General features: G+C 44.8%; 1 long non-coding RNA gene across 2 annotated transcripts; it reads left to right on the top strand.

The window, feature by feature from the left end:
• Nucleotides 1–2,108: 2,108 nt before the first annotated feature.
• LOC123136497 (uncharacterized) lies at nt 2,109–4,805 on the top strand. Of its 2 annotated transcripts, none has more exons than XR_006467031.1 (3): nt 2,109–2,765; nt 3,308–3,708; nt 4,459–4,805. It is a non-coding gene; the product is annotated as an uncharacterized lncRNA (long non-coding RNA). The 2 variants fall into 2 exon arrangements; XR_006467032.1 differs by having other exon boundaries at nt 2,109–2,569; nt 2,677–2,765; nt 3,308–4,803.
• The last annotated feature ends 3,896 nt before the right edge of the window (nt 4,806–8,701 follow it).

Genomic DNA, 8,701 nt, shown 5'->3' on the forward strand with positions numbered 1-8,701 from the left:
TCGTTGCTTAGATGAACTCATAGATGGATCTTGGTGAAACCGTAGGAAAAAATTTAATTTTCTGCAACGTTCCCCAACATCGTCGAGAGCACGCTGAAGGTTATCCAGTCGAGTGCGCTCAGCCAAATTGGCTAGGCGCACCTCCTCCAAGGCCCGAGCCTCGGGGGTTTCTCCAACAATGGGCGTGTGGAGTGCATCCATGTTGCGGCGACGAAGTTCTTCTCTCTGCTGCGAAGAGAGGGGTTCGGGTCGGTATTCCTCGTGGACACACGACGGATCGCCGTCTCTGTCTTTGCCGTCCTCACAGCGAAAACCAAGCGGACTATGGGGCCCGTCGACCATCAAGACTTCTGCCGCAGGGTCGCTGCTATCGCACTCGGATGTGGTCTCCGCGGAGCCAGTCGACAGATCGAACAGGCCGTGGAGGGTTTCGTCGGGCTCAATTGCCGCGACTTGATGGGTGGCCGAACGCCGAGCCACCACGTGCTTCACCCACCGCTGGAGCTGCGATCGACCGGATCGCTTGCGGTGGCGAACAGCAGGGAGTGAAAACACAGTCGGAGCCGACTGCTACTGAGTCGACAGCTGCCAGAGAAGGACGCCGCGGACGCACGTGCGGAAGTGCGTCGCCCCTCGGACGGGGAGTGCCTCAACGTCCAGGGGGCTTCTTGAAGCCACGGGGAGTCGTCGGCGGCGAAAACGAGCGCGCCGAGACGGATCTCGCGGCCCTCAGCCAGTCCGCCGCCGGAAACCATGATGATGATGATCGGTAAAACTTGCAACTTCACAATAAGTCGCCAAGACACCGGCCCCAAGGTGGGCGCCAACTGTCGTGGTCCTAAGACTGACAGTAGAGAGGGGGATAGGTAGGGAAAGGCAAGATCTCAGCTATGGTGAAGGTGTACACACGAGATTTACGAGTTCAGGCCCTTCACAGTGGAAGTAACAGCCCTACGTCTCGGTGCCCGGAGGCGGTCGATTGGATTATGTGTGTGACAATACAGGGGGTGCGAACCCTTGTCCCAGAGGAGGGGGTGGCTTATATAGAGTGCGCCTGGACCCCCGCTCACCTCCATTACAAGGGGCTTAATGTACATAAAGTAAGGGGCGTTACTGGTAACGCCAGCCTTAAGTGTTGTTAATGCTTATAAAGACTAAGGGGTGAACGTCCGGCCGTTACGGGCCCTTCTGACTCTTGGTCTTTGATAGGTCGAGTGACTCTCCATATGGTCGAGTTACGGTAGGGAGGAGGACCTCCAAGTGATGTGGCCGTCGAGTGGATTGCACTCGACGTGTTCGACTGGCGCTCTCCTGTTGTCTCTTGGTCCTTTTATCTTCCAGGGTAGTGACCTTGGGTAGGACGTATAGGTCAGGCCTATGACCCTACCCCTGGTATGTATCCTCATCAAGTAGGCTAAAGAACTTGATAATTTTCACCAAGCTCATTGTCATTGTAGTATTGTTGCTGTCTCATTTCAGGTTAGTATGCCGGATCGAATGGTAGGTCTTTTTCAACATCATTATGTCCCACTTCTCTGCTTTATTTTCAATTTCCTATGTTCGGAAATATTTGATGTGGCTTTAGTTCAAAGGGAGTATGTACTATTTTCACTTTTGTGCAGACTACTAGCTTAATTTTACTTGTATTGCGTGAGATAACTTACTGCGACTTCTAGTGCCTAGCACATGGGTATGATCTTTGGAAATACATTGCATTGCGGCTTAAGAAGATGTGCAGTTGACCTCAAAGAAGGCCTCAAAGTATCACCGAGCAGCTGCGAAGACGGTGCCACCTGGCTGAAACAAAGCACATTTTAGAACAGTAAAACCGAGCCTAAAGCGAGCTCTCCCACGCACTCAACATTTCTGGCCGTCAGATTTCGCACTTGATTAGTTTCTGGCCGTCAGATCATCCTCTAAGCAGTGCATTACCGCGATCTGGGCTGGCTGTTCTCTGGGCTGGCTGTTCTAAAAGGCCGCTATTATGGAGACCGTTTTGAAGGCATGTGGTTAATTGGGCTTCTGCAAGCTGCTGTGCAAGCCCATTTAGGGTACAGGCCAGTCCAACGATGCGCTGAAAACCGTTCGCACGAGGGGATCGGAGGTACTCGATACAGAGGACAGGGGAGCGGCGCGCGTGAGGACGCAGCAAGGCGAACCCTAGATGTCGCCGCCATTCCCTCCTGCTCGGGACTCCTCGCGGAGCGTAAGACCATCCGTCCGGTGACCAAGTTCGGACAGGCAACTTGCCTTTGCGTGCGAGGTGGCAAATAGGAGGTGACGTCGTTCGCAGTTAACCCGCCGTCCTGGAGCCAGCCGCCGTCGACAAACTGCGCTCGAAGCTCCTCCATCCGTCGTCGACGCACCACCCATTGATTTTGTACGTCCTTCCTTTGTCCCACATCCTCTCTTCTCTACGTTGACCTTCCAACTTCTTTTTCAAGGACACCCGTCATCCCGCTCGTCGACGTCTGTGATCGTGGATTCCGTGAGATCTCACGTTCCATCTACCCGCCCTACTTACTCGGATATTCTACCGATCCATGTTGCCTATTTGGCGGGCTGCAAGGTGATGTCGTTCTTTCCCTAGGTTCTCATCACTAGGGAAGTCTTTCTCCCCTGCTTGATGTGCCCTGATGCGTTTTTGTAACATTTGGGTACATATAATGGTTCTAGCAATGGGACTATGGGAGATGAAGTATTGCACGTATCCAACAACGAAGAGACAAGTGCAGAAACTGTTTTACTTCTTTCTGCCAAGAGAGGTAATAGCACAAGCATACTGATCTTTTGAATTATAAATTTCTGAGCCGATCATCATTTAGCAATATTCAATAATCTATATATAGTACTTATATTGCATATGTTTCATTGAAGAACTCTTTTTTGTTGATACAATAAGCATTATTTGGGAGCCACTATACTATGATTTTAAGACCTTCCATTGGCAGAATAGAAGAAATTGGTAATATGAAATAGTGAACCATGTATGTTCTGTATCTTTTACTCCAGATAAGAGAACGTCTAACTTTGTTTCATTGTTCTTCAGAAGTCCTTTTTACGAAATGTAACAAAATTCCTTATATATGATGATTCTAGGACTAATATCATTACAGCATGTACTTGCTGGACTTTTTTTTAGATGGGCACTTGCTGAACTGATATCCTGCAATTTGTGGTGACTTCCATGAATATTATTTTGCATTCTGCACACATCACTTTGCTTAATCCAAATATGTTGAGGGTATATACTGACTATCTATCTATTTGTTATGGCTTACAATTTTTGGTTGGCTTCTTGATGCAGCTCTACAACCGGCACATCTCCCTGCCATCTGCATCTTCACATTGATTGGGATCATCCTTCTTTGTTCCTTGTCAAAATATACTCCCTAAAGAAGACCCCTTATCATCAAACCAAGCTAATTTTGACCAATGCAGGCATGTATAGAAATGTACTAGACAATCTGAAGAACCTATCTAAATAGATGGTGCGCTGCATGAAATACCTTCATATATCTGCCTGAACCATCCAAGTAATTACCAAAGGTGTTTTAGAAGATTCAACTTAATCGGAATAATGTCTATCTAGCTCTACACACATGGCCGTCTATTTCAGGTTCATCTATAATGGTCTTAGTTCTGCAAAATCCTTCAGTTCATTCATCCATGGTTGATATTATTTGAAAATACGAAATTTTGTTTGAGGTAAGCAGTTTGTTAAGTACATATATGTATGTGCATTTATCAGGTTTCCGTCCTGATTTATAGAAGTGTAAGTAGGAGTATGTATTATTCACACAAGTTGGTGGTAGTGTAAGCCTACTTGTGGTATCACAAGTAATCCCTCTATTTTTATTAACTTCGCATATAGATTTTGTTTTAAGTCAAAAAAAAGTTTCGTCAAGTTTATGGAAAAAAGACATCAACAATTAGAATACCAAATCAATGTCATTAGATCCTTCATAGAATATATTTTCATACTATACCTATTTGGTATTGTAGATGTTGCTACTTTTTTATAAAAAGTTGGTCAAACTTTACTAAATTTGACTTAAGACAAACCTAATATGCGAAGTAAATAGAAACAAAGGGAATATTATGAAGTATTTTTTTTTTTGCTTGCCTTGATATGTCAAAATGTCAGATGGCTCTAAGTACATTTCAGCCTCATTAACAATCCGGATAATTGCCATTTCATCCTTTGATCCACATTGAATATGACATGTAGATTAAAACCAACAAGACATAAAACTATATATTATTCAGTGTCATACACTCTTCTTCTAATTATTACCTAATATATAGGTTAGCTTATTTAAATTTACTTTGTTATATTTGGAAATTACTATCATCATGGTCCATATTCCACAATCGTTTTTGCACTTTCATGACTTATTAAATGCTGTTGTTATAGAGTTATGATTAAACTTATGAGATGTTGGAAAAAAATTGTAGGTGGTATTGTTAGATGCTATGGGAAACATGTCAACTTCATGTGCAATGGAAGGAAAAGGGCGGCCTTATTGAGGTATGGTTGGAGGCTTCGAGCACGAAGATAAACTTAAAAATAAAGAAGAGCCTGCGTAAAATGATCAATATTTTGTTTGAGTGTATGAGAATGGATCAAAGGTTCAATGAAGTGTTTCACTCACCCATTGGGTTCAATTATTTCATGCCTTTGTATATTAATCACAATTCATATTATTTCATTGGAAAAATGGACGGGCGCAGCAACGCACGCCATCATGGTCTAGTATAGAACATAGGATGACAGACTTGTACAACATTCGTACCATTTCAATGTTGTTGTATCATGTGAACTTGTAAAACTTCTGTACTATGAGAACTGCAATGAAAGATATGTTTTCTTGTACCTTTGTATTGTTCCCTCTAACTATCATTAGCAACTAGTGGGGCTAGGTGCCTAATAGGGAAATAATTAGATCCCTGGCATAACAAATGGAAGCGGCTATTCGTACGAAACAACATGCGGCATATAAATCATTGGAAGCGGTTAGACATTAGAAACCGCGCGTGACACGCGCTGTCAACGACATTGGAGGTTGATTTTATAACCGTCGTCGCCGTGCAGAGTATTAGCGACGCATGCTTTGAGGCGAGTTTGAAAGCCGTCGCCGGTCCATGTAACGAAACCACCTCCAAAGCCTAAATTGTACCAGTGTTTTAAGGCATCTCCGAAGCTCCTGATCCCTTCTCTCTCGGTAGCGGGCAATGTTGGCGGTAGCGGTCAAGTTTGTGTGATGGCGACCCTATTTGTTTTATCTTTCTTTTTTCTTTTTGTGTTTGTAGTTTGTTGTTTTTTGCTTGATTGTCCCTTAATAGCAAGAAAAGAAACTTGAATGTAGAGCAACATAAAACACCCCGGTCTCGCCTCTGCCGCCAGCAGACTCGTCTCTCGAAGACAGAGAAGGTGATCTCACCTCCACCGCCAGTTGACTCGCCTCTCGAAGACAGAAAAAGTGATCTTGCCTCCGCCGCCAACAAACTCGTCTCTCGAAGACAGAAAAGGTGATCTCGCCTCCGCCATCAACAGGCTCGCCTCTCGAAGACATAAAAGATGATCTCGCCTCCGCCGCCAGCAGGCTCGCCTCTCGAATACAGAAAAAGCGATCTTGCCTCCGCTGCCAACAAACTCGTCTCTCGAAGACAGAAAAGGTGATCTCGCCTCCGCCACCAACAGACTCGCCTCTCGAAGACATAAAAGGCGATCTCGCCTGTGCCGCCAACCTCCGCCGCTCCATAGGTATACCTTGCAAGAAAAGAAACTTGAAACTTGTGGGTTAAGCCAGAGTAACAGACATGGGAAGTCCCAACCATTCAAAGAAAAAACATGGGAGCTCATCAACCTCGGTGTAATTAGCTTTGTGCATGACAAAAAGATAATCCGAATTCCACAGTGCTTCGGGCGCACAGCACCACATCAGGTTGACCGGCCCCACGGACGGACGCCGGCGCCCCACATCTCACGGCACACCAAACAGTGCTTGGGCAGCAGAGACGTTGGCGTCAGATCCAGAACGGCACACCATACAATCAACTACAATCAATCAAAACTACACATACGCCCGATAGCTAATCGCCAACAACGCTGGGCGAACCAATCGGTAGGCAGACAGCTCATACATACACGGCCACCGATCGCATCCCCCCACGGTCTCATCTCATGCGCGCACCCAGACCCAGCGCGCTGCGCTCTGCGCTTTCCGCGAGCCGGGCACGTGACGGCGCCCCCGGGACAGCGATGCGCGCATGTGACGAGCTAACTAAACCCGGCCAGCGCCAACCGATCTATCTCTTCCTTTCGCCCAAAAGAAAAGGAGAGCGGAGCTAGCAGCCAACCGATCCGCCCATCTGTTCACGCATCGCTCGTCGTGATCGAGATCCAGTCCGCGGCGCAAAGTATAATCGTCTATGGTATCAGGTAGTACATGGCACTGGCAGTATGTGTGCACAGTGTGTACGTACTGGCGTGACAGGGTGTATCTCCAATTATGGGTGGTTAGAGTGGAGGTTACGTTATTAGTAGTGAAGAAGGGGCCAGTGGAACCCAAGTTTAATACGGGTCCAACCTACTAGTGCTGTTGATTGATGGTAATGGTATTGCTCTCGCATTTTTAATCACCCATTTATTTTGTATGATGATCACTCTACTGCATGATGATCGATTTTTCCGTTCATGGATTGGAACGGAAGCTTCTGATCCAGTTCAAGCCGACTGCAACCACCGAGATGCGGTTGTTGGGGCGACGCCGTCGAAAGCGAGGTGCCATCTGCTGATACCTGCCTGTCTTCTCGTTGGCCAAGTTTCAGCCGTGATGACGGGGTGAGGGCCCGTTGCCAGCTAGATTGATGCATGTGGTTGAAAAGATCTCTAAAAGACTAAAACTGCGACTTTACCCATTTTATTACTATGTAATTTATAGTATTATACTAGTATTTTTGGTTTCGCACCAAACACATGAATATGATACTGGTATTATTGGATGGGGAAAATCTTGTTGATTAAGTCGGAATTGAAATGTAGAAACCAGAGAACGTAGGGATTGAGGAATTTTGTGAAAAAAACAAAGAAAATAGGTGCTCACCGTAGGATAGGGCTAGCAAAAAAACTCAAGACTCATGAGACGTTCGAGATCGACTCCTTTTTGTTTAAACGGAGGCAAAAGCTCTCATCTGATCTCATTAAATAAAGAAGAAATGAGATTGAATCATCTTTTAGCTCGACTAAAGATTAACTCGGAAAAGATAGATTATGAGCAATTTATGTAGCTCAATTTTAGCTAAATAGTTTGATACTATAATATAATTATATTAAACAATCCCTGCCATGTATTAATAGGAAATAGGATAATTTACTACCATATATATTACGTTTGATTTTCTCCATTTTATCTATACTAGAAAAAACATGAAAGCTTAATTAAGCACGACGAAAATTTAGACCTTATTTTGGTATGTGGTTAAATGTGTGTTAAATATCCTATTTTTCCAACATTTTTTGGGGTGAAAATTTCGGATCTATTCATCTTCATGACAATACAACGAACACCAGAAATAATAAAAATTAAATCCCGCCGTCATCGCCCCTCCCTCACCGGAGCCGGGCAAAACATGTTGTAGTAGATAGTCAGGAAGTCATCGTACTAAGGCCCCATAGGACCAATGCAACACGGCAGCAACCGCCGCCGGTGAAGAGTGGCGTAGATCGAAAGGATCCAACCCAAAGACACACGAACGTAGATGAACGATGACCATATCCAAACAAATCCATGGAAGACATATCCGTCGGAGTCACACATCCACAAGCCCACCTATGATGTTAGACGCACAACTGGGCGGGGGCTAGGCAGGGAGAACTTTGTTCCATCTTCAGGGAGCCGCCACCATCTTGCCTTCCTGAGCAGGACACAAAACCTATCAAAACTCGAAGAAACGTCTAAAAACGGAGCTCTCCTGCTGATAAGGGCCGGGATCCACCGCACCCCCATGGACCTAAAGGCCACCGTAGACGAGACGGACCGACGGTGGCGCCGCCGGGAGGCGGAGGAACCCTAAACCATTTCTTGGAGGGAGGTGCGTAATGAAAGTTTTTTTTCCTATGTTTGATAGTAGACACGCCTTTGTTTTCTTCTTTTGGTAGTTCGTCCATGATCTTTTGATATTAAGTACTAGTCTTTAGTTGAGCTATAATTTGTCAAACTACCTTGATTGTCTTTACATTATCATCGTTTCGGTTGTATAATATTTTATAGTGGTTTCTTATGTTGTGTTGTGTGGTTGATCTTGATCCAAAAAACGCCTTAGACTGTTAAAAAAGCATCCTACTTAGCTCGAAGTTAGCTCAAGATTGACTCGAAATCGTTAAAGTTGAGCACGAGCCACTTTCTAAAACTTGACTTTGAGCTTCGCCGAGTTTGAGCTCCCTCAAATTTTAGTATGAGTTGTGCTAAGATCAATCCAATTCGTTCGAAGTCGACTTGTTTGCAGCCCTACGGTAGGACAATTTTTTCTACGGTATTTTCTTATATATATTTAAAAAATATGTACAAACAAAGCAACGGGATTTTTTTTAAAAAAAAATCAATCTATCCACTTCCAATTCTAGGGGTCTTTTAAATTATGTGCTCCAATAGTGCAAACATTCTACTTGAGCATGAACTTCCACGAGTTTATACTT

Source organism: Triticum aestivum, chromosome 6B, assembly GCF_018294505.1.
Source record: "Triticum aestivum cultivar Chinese Spring chromosome 6B, IWGSC CS RefSeq v2.1, whole genome shotgun sequence".
Taxonomy (NCBI): domain Eukaryota; kingdom Viridiplantae; phylum Streptophyta; class Magnoliopsida; order Poales; family Poaceae; genus Triticum; species Triticum aestivum.